Source organism: Pan paniscus, chromosome 5 (genome assembly GCF_029289425.2).
Source record: "Pan paniscus chromosome 5, NHGRI_mPanPan1-v2.0_pri, whole genome shotgun sequence".
NCBI lineage: Eukaryota > Metazoa > Chordata > Mammalia > Primates > Hominidae > Pan > Pan paniscus.
The window spans coordinates 42,956,372-42,969,833 of record NC_073254.2 but is presented as its reverse complement, the minus strand read 5'-3'; the positions used below and the strand labels follow the sequence as shown (position 1 = coordinate 42,969,833).

Here is a 13,462-nt window from a genome sequence, read left to right as displayed (position 1 = left end):
ACAACTACAGACAAATAGACCAATGAAACAGAACTGAGGACTGAGCAACAAACATGTATGTGTGGATGCTTGATATACGGTGGAAATTGCATTACAAATCAGTGAGGAATAAAGGAGCTACTTGACAAATAGTACTGTAGTATTTGGATATCTAAATGGAAAAATAAAATAAAATTGGGTTTCTACTTTATATGTTGCACAAAAAATCAGTTCCAATCAGCTAACTTACAGACTTTTAAAAGAAAATTTAGAGTAATTGCTCTTTTTTCTATTCACAAGTTTGCTTCTATAGAATCATTTTTTTATGAGCTCAAGTAAAACAAGATTTCTTTTAAACTGCACAAACATACAAACTATAAGGAAAACAATAAATAAATTTGACCTCATTAAAAATTAAAACTATATCAAAAGATACTAGAAACTAATGGAAAAGACAATTAAATTAAAAGGTTGGGAGAAGATATTTGCAACACATATAGTCAACAAAGGATCAGTCCACTGAATATATAATGAACATCTACAAATGAATAAGAGAGAAAAAAGCCAACAATCATACAGAAAAAAAATGGCAAAAAATATGCACAGGCAATTCCCAGAGAGGAATCTCGAATGACCAATAAACATAAGCATATACAGTTAATCATTAGCAATTAAATAAAGGCAAATTTTAAATCATTTTATACCAACACCTGAGTAATAACATTTGCTGATAAGAATGTGAAAATTTTGAGACTGTCATACACAGTTGCTGGGACTATAAATTGGTACACTCATCTAAAAAAGCAATTTTGAAATATATAGTAAAGTTGAAATATATGGTAAACCTGAAAATGATACACACATTGGCCCAGCAGCTTCAAAGTACTTACCCTGTAGGAGCTCTTGTACATAAACAAAAATGTTAATAGACTAGTCTAGGCCAGACATAGCTTTAGATGCTCAGGATATAACAAGGGCAATAAAAGGTAAAGACCCCTGTTCTCATAGAGCTAATGTTCCAGGGGAGACTGGGCCAAAAAAATAAAATAAAATAAACAAAAACAAAGAAAAGAATTAAGCAGAATAAATAAATACATAAACTGGAATGGAAGTTGATAAGCACTGCGATTTTTAAAAAGGGGAAGGAGAGGAAGAAAAAGAAGAAAATCAGGGTAGAGAGATCAGAAGTCCTGGCATGAGAGGGGGCTAAGTGCAATATAAATAAGATGGTGTAAGTCTAGTGACATTCTGGCCAAGATCTGAAGGAGATGAAGGGGTTAGCCCTGTGCATATCTAAGGAAGAGTGTTCCCAGTAGAGGAAACAGCAAGGGAGCCAGATTGGCTGAGGTGGAGTGAACAAGAGAGGGTATCAGAGATAAGGTTACTCTGGGATTTTTAAGCAAGAATTTTACTGAGCTGTGCTTTCAGGAATAACACTCACAAGAAGTTAAAGAAATAGGGCTAGGCAGAGTAGTTGAACTGTGGTGCAGTTACAGGAGAGGCTCCAGCTGATCCTCTCAGGAGCTCAAGGGATGGGACAGTCCTTAAGAATTGCCTTGCCTTGATATAAGGGGTATAAGGTGGAAGGAAGGTAACCTTCTGTGAGGCAACTTTTTGACCAAGGAAAATTCCCAGAGACAGGCTCAATTAAGAGACATCAGCTACCTACTCTCCTGTTCGTTTGGTGTAGTAAGAAATGGAAATAACTATTCCAGAATTATTCTTTCTTTCTGAGGAAATTTATAAGAATAGATTAGTAGAAAGATTTACAATTCCTAGTGTTGTAGCATATCTTAAAGTCATAAAGGATATTTACTGTCTCTCTCCTCTACTATCCATTCTAGATTCCCCTCATCCTTTACTATCATCTTTGTTCATTTAGGTAGTTTACCTTGTAGGTGACCAAAACACTCTGGTAACTATGTTCTTCTCAATTGTGGCTGCTGCACTTGTCCATTTAATAATAAAGACTGTACCGAGGAGGCTGAGTGCCGTGCCTCACACCTGTAATCCCAGCACTTTGAGAGGCTGAGATGGGTGGATCACTTGAGGTCAGGAGTTCAAGACTAGCCTGGACAACATGGTGAAACCCCGTCTCTACTAAAACTACAAAAATTAGCGGGTGTGGTAGTGGGTGCCTGTAATCCCAGCTACTCAGGAGGCTGAGACATGAGAATTGCTTGAACCTGGGAGGCAGAGGTTGTAGTGAGCTGAGATCACGCCATTGCACACTGCACTCCAGCCTGGGAGACAGAGAGTGAGACTCAGTTTAAAAAAAAAAAAAAAAAGATTGTACTGAGGAGAAGCGAGAAGCAAGAAGCAAGAGAACACCTAATGGATAACTTGAGTGACAAACTTCATTTTTCCCTGTCCCCACTGTGTAACAGCAGCCTTACCTTCTCTTGATATTGGAACCATCAACTTCTGCCAGGGTGGTGACTCCTCTTCTTGTGTGCTGATGTCAGAAAAAGGAGGCAAAAAAATCTGTGTGGCAGCCCTACCTTTCCATTTACAGGGACTCCCTGTTTGTCATGGTGAAAGTGTTCTTCTAGGAATAAAGACTTTTGAACTCACGGAGCCTAGAATCAAGAGGGTACATAGAAAGCACATCTTTCCCTCTGTGGGTCTCTAGGAGTGAGGGAATTCAGAGCTACTTCTACCTCTACTCCTTTGTTCCCAGGCATGCATAGTTGCATACTAGGAAACAAACACTACATAATAATTATTGTCTTAGGGTGTTTATACTTTGCTCTGGAGGATGACACCCCATTGTTTCAGGGTATCATATGTAAGTTGGCACTTTAGCTATGCTTTCAAAGGTTGTTCCATTGCTCTATCTGGCCAGCATGTTCCTGGTGGCTAAGTGTGTGATAGAACCAGTGGATCCCATGGTCATGTGCTCACTGCTACACCTCCTTTGAACCCATGTAAAGTTATGCCAGATCCTATGTCAGTGGATCAATGATTCTGTATGTTCTTGGATAATAGTACTAGCTGAGTCCTATGACCAGAAAAGGCAAACCCACACCTAGAATATGTGTTAATTCTAGTCAAGATGAATCACTTGCCACTGATGGGATTGGTCCCCTCATGATGTTGTATCATATCAATACTCAATATTAATTTTTGTTGCAAGTAAGTTGGACATTCAGTTGTAGCCAGGCACCACTGAGCGGGGAGGGACCATGCTGTTAGGCATAGATAGCCTCCATCTCTGCTGCTATGTTTACCTTGTCCATGAGTCCATCCTGCCAGCACTGGGGTAGCTAATGATGGAGGCTGGTTAATATAAACCAGCAAGGTCATTCTGTCTGCTTATTTGTTCATTGCCTTTTCCATGGTGAATATTCTGTAATGAGTTTTAATGTGTACAACAGAGATCTTTGGACTTTCTTCCCACTCTTATAGGTCCATCCACATGACTCTTTCCCAGACCTCTTTGTTTTCAATCTTCCAATCATTTTTCTTTTCTTTTCTTTTCTTTTCTTTTTCTTTTCTTTTTTTTTTTTTTTTGAGACACAGTTTCACTGCGTTGCCCAGCTTGGAGTGCAATGGTGCAATCTCAGCTCACTGCAACCTCTGCCTCCTAGGTTCAAGCAATTCTTTTGCCTCAGCCCCCTGTGTAGCTGGGACTACAGGTACATGCCACCATGCCGGCTAATTTTTTCTTTTCTTTTTTTTTTTTGTAGTTTTAGTAGAGAACGGGTTTTGCCATGTTGACCAGACTGATCTGGAGTTCCCGACCTCAAGTGATCCACCTGCCTTGGCATCCCAAAGTGCTGGGATTACAGGCGTGAGCCACCATGTCTGGCCCAATTTTTTTCTTCTAGTTCCCTAAAAACCAGACAAGACATTCATCATTACCCTAAATGTACTATATATATTTTTACCTGTAGCCACAAAGATAACTAAGTGCACCTAACTAGGTGTACCATTCAAAACTCTGCCCACTGGGTGGAATTCCCTTGACTACTAATGCCAGGATCACGTCAGAGAGGAGTTCTAAGATAGCCATCATCCATTTTCAGCCTTTAGTAACATACCATGATACTTAATCCAAATAATCCAAACTCAGTATTTTTCCTCCTTTGTCAATTAGTCATAAGGAACCTCCACCAATCACAACTATCACACACTCAGATAGTCACAGGGATGAGCTCAAAGATAGGTGCTAGTGTGGTTGAGATGGATGACAGGAACATGTGGGCCACCTACTCAGAAAGCTTATTTGTCCTCTAGTCCTGCACATGTCCAGTGCTGAACATACCACACACATCTTATGATGCACTGTTGCTGGACCCATCCAATCTGATATCTTGGTGGATCTGATAGAACTATGATAATTCTTCATTGAATATATCATTGAAGATATATTGGAACCATCAACTCCTGCCAAGGTAGTGACTCCTTTTCTTGTCTGCTGATGTCTTAGAAAAAGGAGGCCAAAAAACCCGTGTGACAGCCCTACCTTTCCATTTACATCTTCATTGAATATATTTCCCTGCTTCTGTAGAAAATGTATCTTATCAAGGCCTCCAACATATCACATTTTGCTCATGTGGTCTGAATAATACATTATCAGTAGAGTGAACCAATATAACACCCTTAGAATTGTATCTTTAGTCCAGATCCCTTCTGACTATAATATGATAAGGGGCAGGAGAGATAACATAGCCCCTGGGAAACAACCAGAAATGGAAACCTTTGTCCATCTTTTCATGCTTTTGTTCCTCCTTTCTAAGAGGGATGGAAAAGAATGCATTTACCAAATCAATGACTACACATTATATACCTGAGGTCATATTAATCTGTTATAGAAAATATACTGCATATAGGCCAGGCACAGTGGCTCACACCTGTAATCCCAACACTTTGGGAGGCCGAGGCGGGCGGATCATGAGGTCAGGAGATCAAGACTATCCTGGCTAACACGGTGAAACCCCGTTTCTACTAAACGAAATACAAAATATTAGCCGGGCATGGTGGTGGGCGCCTGTAGTCCCAGCAGGAGAATGGCGCGAACCTGGGAGGCAGAGCTTGCAGTGAGCCGAGATCCCACGACTGCACTCCAGCCTGGGCGACAGAGCGAGACTCCGTCTCAAAAAAAAAAAAAAAAAAAAAAAAGAAAGAAAAAAAAAAGAAAAGAAAATATGCAGCATATAGCATTGTAGCTGCAACTGGGGCTACTAGTTGGTTGAGTTTGCAGTAGTTAACTGTCATTCTTTAGAGTCTGCCTGGCTTTGTAGGGGGCTGGTGAGAAAAGGTGGGGGATGATCATGTCTACCACCCTTCATTCTTTTCATCTTTAAGATTGATATTAACCTTTCCACTCCCATTGGGATGCAAAAAATTTTTTTCTGAGTACTCTTTTGTTTGGGGAATGGGTAGCAGTTTCAGAAACTACCACTTGGCTTTTTCCAGTACAATAATTCTATAATAAACCCTAGCCCAAATGATCAATATGGGGTTACTCCAACTCAAATATGTTCATTCCAGTTTTATATTCAGAAATGAGAGAAATGATCAATGCAGGCAGAGAGTGTCTGTGGACCCACTATGAGCCTTATCTGGGCCAGAACTTTATTTCTTATCTGGCCCCTATATGACCACATCCTAACAGGGGGCCACAATGACACTCTGGGTACCTAGGTATCAATGTCAACTCACACTGTGTAAAAGGTTCATCCTAAAAAGCTTTGGATATTCCCCCTTTCTCCAATATATATCTAACTAAATAAATGTCCTGACTGCAGTCTCTCTGTAGAAGACTTGGAGAAATGTTCCATATGCTATTTGGTTTAGTGCTACATGGTCTTTCCTCTTCGGGACACAGCCAGTTCTGAGAACTAGCTGTAGTCCAAAAACTGCAGAAGGACTTGAGATGTTTTATTATGATAGTTGCCCTCAGCCTTATCACTTACCCTTGATTTTTAAAAAAGTATTATGGATCAAACAATAGCCATCTGTATATAAGCAACATCTCCCAGGGCCCTTGCCAGAATATTAAATCATAGTAGAGTGCCTCTATCTTGATACACTCTTTCTTATCCAACTTTATATATCAGATTCCTGTTGATCCAGCTCTCTTAGGATCCAATTCTATATGTGTGTTCCTAGGTTCTGACACTACATGTTGGCTAGGTCCTACTGCAACTTTGGTAGATAGTGTTTTTACTCCCTTTGCAGACCCAGTACTTATCTAGCCAGATTTTGCTGTGATGTAACCCTAGGAACTAACGTAGTGTCCAGGTGTGGTGGTGGGGTGTGTCCTGAGCAGGCACATCATCTTCAAGCAAGTAGAGAACACTAGGGAGGAATGGGATACTTTTGAAGGTCCACAGGGTTCAGGAGAATCTGAGGAGTCGAGACTTTTTGGTGCTTTGGCCTAGATATCCCTATCCTAAATCACAGAGTTCCATTCCTTTCCAATTAGCTCTCTGGCATTAGCTTAGCAGGCCTGCTGGATGTGACATCTTTTCTCGAGCTCTGCCACACATTCAGTTGAGCTCCAGGCCTGATCCTCAGCCTTTGCTGCCTTTCTGGCTGAAGGAGACTCTTTATATGGTGTCAGGGATGTCTCTGAATTTTTCACTTTGCCTTACATTCATAATCACCCAATTCCATTGCCTTCTTCCAATGCATCTGTGGTCCTCAAAAACAACTGTACTATTTCAAAGTCATTATAAATATGTTTTCTACCTAAATTCTAAAAAAAAATATTAGAAGAACATTCCTTCTAGGGCCTTTTGTGTTCCTACACATCTTACAGTGTATGCCAACAATGCAAAGCCCTGACCATTCTTTTGTCCACACCATTTCTCAGGGTTGTTTATGCAGGTTGTAAGCTACCCCAACTTTTCTTTGTTTTTAGTAGCCCCCAGGCATCCAAACCATGACAGTTCCATCAGCTCTCCAAATGAGGTAAGATAGAAGCCAGTCCCTTGGGCCACCCTCCAAAGAGCCAGAACAGAGGATGCATGCTCCAATTTTTTCTTTCTCCCAAGGAAGAAGTCATAAGCCAAGACATTCTCTCCTAGCTCTGAGCTGTGCGCACTTGGGAGAAGGGCTGACATGAGTCCTATGGTCTGAAGTTTGTGTTCCCCCAAAATTCTTATGTTTAAACCTAGCCCCTAAGGTGATGGCATTAAAAGGTGAGGACTTGGGAGTGATTAGGTAATGAGAGTTCTGCCCTCATGAATGGGGTTAGTGCCCTATAAGAAAAGGCTAGAGGGAGCCTGTTTGCCCCATCCACCAGAAGAGGACACATAGAAGGCACCATATCTATAAAGTAGAGAGAAGCTTTCACTCTATGCCAAATCTGCTATTGCCTTGACCTTGTACTTCTCAGCCTTCAGGACTGTGAGCAACGAATTTCTATTGTTTATAAATTACTCAGTTTAAGGTATTTTGTTACAGCAGCCTGAATAGACTAAGACATTGTGTAAAGTGAAATTTCAATGTAGCTGTTTTGGATTTGAGCTCACCTGGGGTACTGCAACTTTTTAACTTGATTCTGGAATTCTCATAAGGATATATTGATCCATATATAATTGTTAATCAGCGTTTCTGCAGGGGAACAGGGCTAATACTTCCTATTCTGCCATCTTTCTCTTGTAACTCCTAACCCAGAATTTTAAATCCAGTGGAAATGTCCTTCAAAAATAAGAGTGAAATAAAGACATTTTCTATTAAATGAAAGCTGAAAAATACTTCTCCAGCAGACTTGCACCTGCACTGCAAGCCAACCAACCAAACCAAAACCAAAACCAAACCCTAAAGAAAAACAAAAAACTTCAGTCTGAAGGGAAGTGACAGCTGGAAACTCAGATCTACAAGAAGGAATTAAGAGCATCAGAATGGTGAATATGTATGTGAATATAAAAGCCTTGCTTTTTAGTTAATTTCCTTAAAAAACAAGTGATCATTTAAAGCAAAAATAATATCATTTTAAGCTGGCAGTTGTAATGTACAGAGAAGTAAAATATATAAGAATACTACAAAAGATGGGTGTTTTAGTCTGTTGTCATGCTGCTATAAAGAAATACCCAAGACTGGGTAATTTATAAAGAGAGGAGGTTTAATTGACTCACAGTTCAGCATGGCTGGGGAGACCTCAGGAAACTTACAATCATGGCAGAAGGAGAAGCAACATGTTCTTCTTCACATGGCAGCAGGAGAGAGAAGAAGAGAACAGAGTGAAGGGGGAAACCCCTTATAAAACCTCAGATCTCATGAGACCTTAGTATCATGAGAATAGCAAGGAGAAAACCGCCCCCATGATTCAATTATTTCCCACTGGGCCCCTCCCACCACATGTGGGGATTATGGGAACAATTCAAGATGACATTTGGGTGGGGACACAGCAAAACCATATCAATGGGCAAGAGCAAAGGAATAATAGTGTCATAAGTTTCTGTCTATATGTGAAATGTAAATTGTTAAATATGCAACTAAGACTAAAATGTGAAGTGATACAATATTATTTCCAATTAGGCTGTGATAAATTAAAGGTGGGTATTGTAATTACTGTAACAGTCATCAGATTCCTACCTATTTCCACTGCAGCACTTAACTTATTCAGAAGTGGGTTTATGATTAAGTCTATAAAGTGTAAGTGATTCTACATTTGCATGTTTCTTCAAATGCCCTGGCCTGGAATGATACCTAGCAATGTGTTTACATGGTTCATATGCTTGTAAAATTTGAGGGGAAAAAATGGATTCTACACTTGCAGTTTCTTCAAATGCCCTGGCCTGGAATGATACCTAGCAATGTGTTTACATGGTTCATATGCCTGCAAAATTTGAGGGGAGAAAATGGATATTTTAGCAACAGGTGTTTAAACCACTGTTTGTTTCCATTTCTGACTCCCCATCTCTTATTTTTCTCTTGTTGAGTGGCACTGAAATAACAATAGAGAATTTTAGCATCTGGTAAGGGGACACTATCTTAGAAATAAGTCATTTTAACTACAATTTGAAAAGATATTTTGGCATGATTTAAGCAATAAATACTAAATTACAAAATTCAATAATTTATTAAAGAACTGAGAGCAAATTTAAATTTAAAAATTAATGGAGGCTAGGCATGGTGGCTCATGCCTGTAATCCCAGCACATTGGAAGGCCGAGGTAGGCAGATCACCTGAGGTCAGGAGTTTGAGACCAGCCTGGCCAACACGGCGAAACCCCGTCTCTACTAAAAATACAAAATTTGCCAGGCGTGGTGGCACATGCCTGTAATCCCAGATACTCGAGGTATGAGAATTGCTTGAACCTGGGAGGCAGAAGTCGCAGTGAGCTGAGATCAAGCCACTGCACTCCATCCTGGGAAATAGAGCATGACTCCTTCCCCACTCCCCTGCCAAAAAAAATTAATGGAATGTGAGAAACAAAAGAAATAAAGATAATAAAATCAATGGAAATTATTCTGACATCAGGAAGCAAATTATAACAAAAGAAACAATGTCAAATTATATGAAATCAGCAAGTCATTAAGAAAAAAAGCTAAACTTTGAATACAGTAAAAAAATATGCTCTTGGATTAATTCTCTAGTGAAGAAAAGTGAATCACTGAACACATTGAAAAGAGATTTAAATTTCTTGCACATTTTACATAAAATACTGATATTGACAAAGACATCATAATATGCCATTGACAATGAGGACATCTAAGACCAACTAGTTAATGTGTCATCAACACAGAGATTCTCAGATTAGTCCCCATATAAAAAAATTTGAATGTCCTGAAATCTTGTAGCTCATAATTGAAAGAAACTTGATAGAAGTTTACTCAAATGTCAACAATTTTAAAAAGCTTTTGATCAACCATGCTAGAGGAATGGCTACATTAACTTTTTATTCTTTCTAGAAAAATTTAAATTATGAAATTAACATACAAAGAAGCAGTCCAAGAACATAAAGCCAATAAATTAGGGGAGAGTTACTATAGAGGAGTCAGGCAGTTAAATAATAAAAATATTTTGTTATTTTTCTGATTTTTGTTTGTGATATTTGGAAGACTTTAAAATTTGTAGTATAGCTGGATGTGGTGGCAGCAGCTCACACCTTTAATCCCAGCATTTTGGGAGGCAGAAGCAAGAGGATTGCTTGAGCACAGGAGTTTAAGGTTGCAGTGATCACACCACTCCACCCCAGCTTAGTTGACAGAACGAGACCCTGTTCTGTCTCGTTGTGTAATTGTAATTATCATTACAATTACAAAAAAAATTGTAATGTGATGTAAAGAATGTATTTTCCATTCTATATTTATTTATTTATTTTTTGAGATGGGATCTCACTCTGTCATCCACGCTGGAGTGCAGTGGCACAATCTCAGCTCACTGAAAACCCCACCTTCCAGGCTCAAGCAGTCCTCCCACCTCAGACCCATAGGCATGTGCCACAATGCCTGGCTAATTTTTGTATTTTGGGTAGAGTTGGGGTTTCGCCACGTTGCCCAGGCTGGTCTTGAACTCCTGAGCTCATGCAATCTGCCTGCCTCAGCCTCCCAATGTGCTAGGATTATAGGCGTGAACCACCACGCCTGGCCTATTTTCCATTCTAAATCTCCATTTTTGTTTTTTTTCTTTTTCCTTCTTTATTTATTTATTTATTTAATTTTGGAGACAGGGTCTCAGTCTGTCACTCAAGCTAGAGTGCAGTGGCACGATCATGGCTACTGCAGCTGGTGATTCTCCCTGCTCAGCCTCCCCAGTAGCTGAAACTAATAGCATGAGTAACTGTGCCTGGCTAATATTTTTTATTTTTTGCAGAGACAGAGTCTCACTATGTCACCCAGGCTTGTCTTGAACTCCTGGACTCAAGAGATCCTCCCATCTTGGCCTCTCAAAGTGTTGGGATTACAGGCGTGAGCTATTACACCTGACTTAAGTCTCCATTTTCATATCTATGTTTGTACTTGTAATTTTGTATTCCTTTTCTCAAATAGGGTCTCTTGAATTGTATAAGCTGGGTCTCTTTCTGTCTGTATTCCTTGTTACATTATAAACCCCATGAGGATGAGGACCTTGTGTCCTTCATCATTGTTATATCCAGCAAGCCCTTGGCACAAAGATCGCATTCAATGGGAATCTATATAATTAATGAATGAGTTGTAAAAAATCAATTCAACCTCTTAACATGTATTATCTGTCTTCTCTATTTCTATTGCTACTGCCTTGATTCAGGCCCTCACTCTCTCTACCCTGGATTCTTGTAGTAGTCTCCTAGCTGGTCTCCCTGCCTGTAGTCTCATTTCCTTACAGTCCATCCCCACATGGCTGCCAAGATAACATTTCTAGATGTAAATTTGATCAGACTGCTCAAATTCCTTGGTTAGGGATCCAAAAAAAGTAAGAGCTGGTGCCCCTGCCACATATACCACTCTCCAGTCATGCTGATCAGCCCAGTTCTTTGGATGTACCAAAGGATTTCACCCCAGTTCTGCTTTTGTACATTTGATTCCCTCTCCCAGAAATTTATTTCCTTTGCTCCTTTTCCAGTGTACACTGGCAGATTCCTGCTGAGTCTTGTTTTGCCCCATTAGTTTTCCTCTCTCTTCCACGCCACGAATTCAAACTAATACATACATTTATTTCCTACATACGTACTTAGCATGTTCCAGAGGCTATTCTCATCGATTTACAAGCACTTATTTTATTTTACTGCATTTCACATGCACGTCTGTTTTACGCAGTTACTTGTTTACACGCTCTTCTTCTAGACTTTGGGATTCCAGAAGACAGAGGTTTGAGTGTAAAACACAAAATAACAAAACCACAACAAAAACAACTCTGTATTCTCGTCCCCACCATTACCATCTCTCCTTTGTGATGTCAAAGAGACCAGAGGAAGTGGACAGACTCGGGGAAGAATAGGTAAGTATTAGAGACAGAAAAAGTATGAAGTCCCTTCTGTGAGGACTAACAATAGTGATGCCATTTACAACCTTGATGACTGTGTTCTCAAGAAACAAAGCAAATGTCAACCCCGTCCATAGCTTCAACAGAGCATAACAGCTCTAACCGCAACAGAGCCTAACGGCCCTAACCACATCTGTCCCCAGTTGGAAAGTGTCCAAACAGTTCCAACTAGCCAGCACTTCCCCAACCCCTCCCCAACAGAAATTTTATTATAAAAGCCTCAGCTTGTAAGCGATCAGGATCTCAGCCAGATTCCTAACTGGAACTCTTCGCAGGCTTTTCCTGTAAATAAACCTGTTTGGCCGTGGAATTGCCTCCTGTTACTCGCTCTCTACGTTTATATCTTCCTAACACCTTCCGGCTCTAATGTTTTGCGTCTCGATGACCATCTAACTCCTAAATGCTGGGGGCCGCTCCCCATAGAAATGCCTCGCCGGATTTCTCTGCCTCGCACCCAGTGGGACTGGGATTTTTGGCCCCGGGGTTTGCAATAAGGGAGTCACCAAGAAGCAGCCACCTCTGGAATTCCTAGAAAGGAAAGAGTTGCCTGGCTTCAGCCAGTGGGCTCAGAACGGCTGACGCATTTCCGGCCTTTGCGGTTGATCGGTCATTGGGGTGCTGCAGCCCCGCCACCTGTTCCGTAGCTTGCCGGTGCCCCGAAGGTGAGTCTTGGCCCCTTGTCGCGACCCGCCAGGTTCCCAGAAGATTTCAGGTCTGTGCCTTGGACTAGGCGGGGAGGGAACGTCTGCGCAGGCGTGACCCCCGCCCCTACACATTCACTGGCCTGAAGCCCCCGTGGAGTAGGTGGAGGTCCCGCCCCTTATCCTGAAGATTAAACAGTCTTTCTTTGTCTGAGATAACGCCCGGAGTTCTTTGTCCTGCCTCCAAGACGATAAAGGAGCGCAGACACAAAGGTGAGGTTAGAGCGAAAGTTTAATAAGCGAAAGGAAAAAGCTCTCTGCCAGCAGAGAAGGGGTCCCGACCGGGAGTACCCATTATGGGGCCCGTTCTGGGGTTTTTATGGACTGGAAAGGAGAGGGAATGCGCTTAGTCTGCGGGCTGTCCTGGCGAACGCTTGACTCAGCTTGGTCCGGGACCAATCAGGAGCTGAAATGATGATTCATAGCTGCTGCTTAGCTTGGCCCAGGACCTATCAGAAGCCGAAGTGAAAGTTTGGCCCCGGACCAATCAGGGGCTGAGGTGATGATTCACAGAAGCTGGGCTTATAGTCCTAATAAAGGAAAGTAGAGCGCCTGCCGGAACCTACCAGAGCCCACCGTGTCCATACCCACAAAAGGAGAAGAAACTTTTCCTGGGAACCTGCTGACTATACAAAGGACAAAGGCATTATGTGTCAGGCCTTGTTCCCTTATCTGAGTGAGCTGGAGGTTCTGTGCAAGTTTTTATCCAAATGGGCCCGAGGTTTTTCTATCTATGCAGCCGTGGGCATATCTCTAGGCACAACACCCTGTGCTAGTTCCCTTATCGGTGCCTGCAACCTGATTTTTTCCCCAGGCTTAGTTTTATGTTATGTGGGGATAAGACACTAAATCATGGGCGG

At 41.2% G+C, this 13,462-nt stretch overlaps 1 protein-coding gene across 17 annotated transcripts in view; it reads left to right on the top strand.

Annotated features, from left to right (window-relative positions):
* ZSCAN31 (zinc finger and SCAN domain containing 31) overlaps window positions 1-13,462 on the top strand; it is a 45,814-nt gene that overhangs the window by 6,298 nt on the left and 26,054 nt on the right. For 6 of the 17 annotated variants that reach the window (XR_010112401.1, XR_010112400.1, XR_010112403.1 and 3 more), the window contains exon 1: window positions 12,829-13,289. The exons of 3 other annotated variants lie outside the window; for them this stretch is intronic. The gene's annotated coding sequence lies outside the window, so the exon portion shown is untranslated. Of the gene's footprint in view, window positions 1-10,752; window positions 10,848-11,702; window positions 12,564-12,828; window positions 13,290-13,462 lie in introns of those variants that run through there. 8 more of the 17 variants (XM_055113285.3, XM_063605223.1, XM_057302455.2 and 5 more) reach the window with 3 other exon arrangements.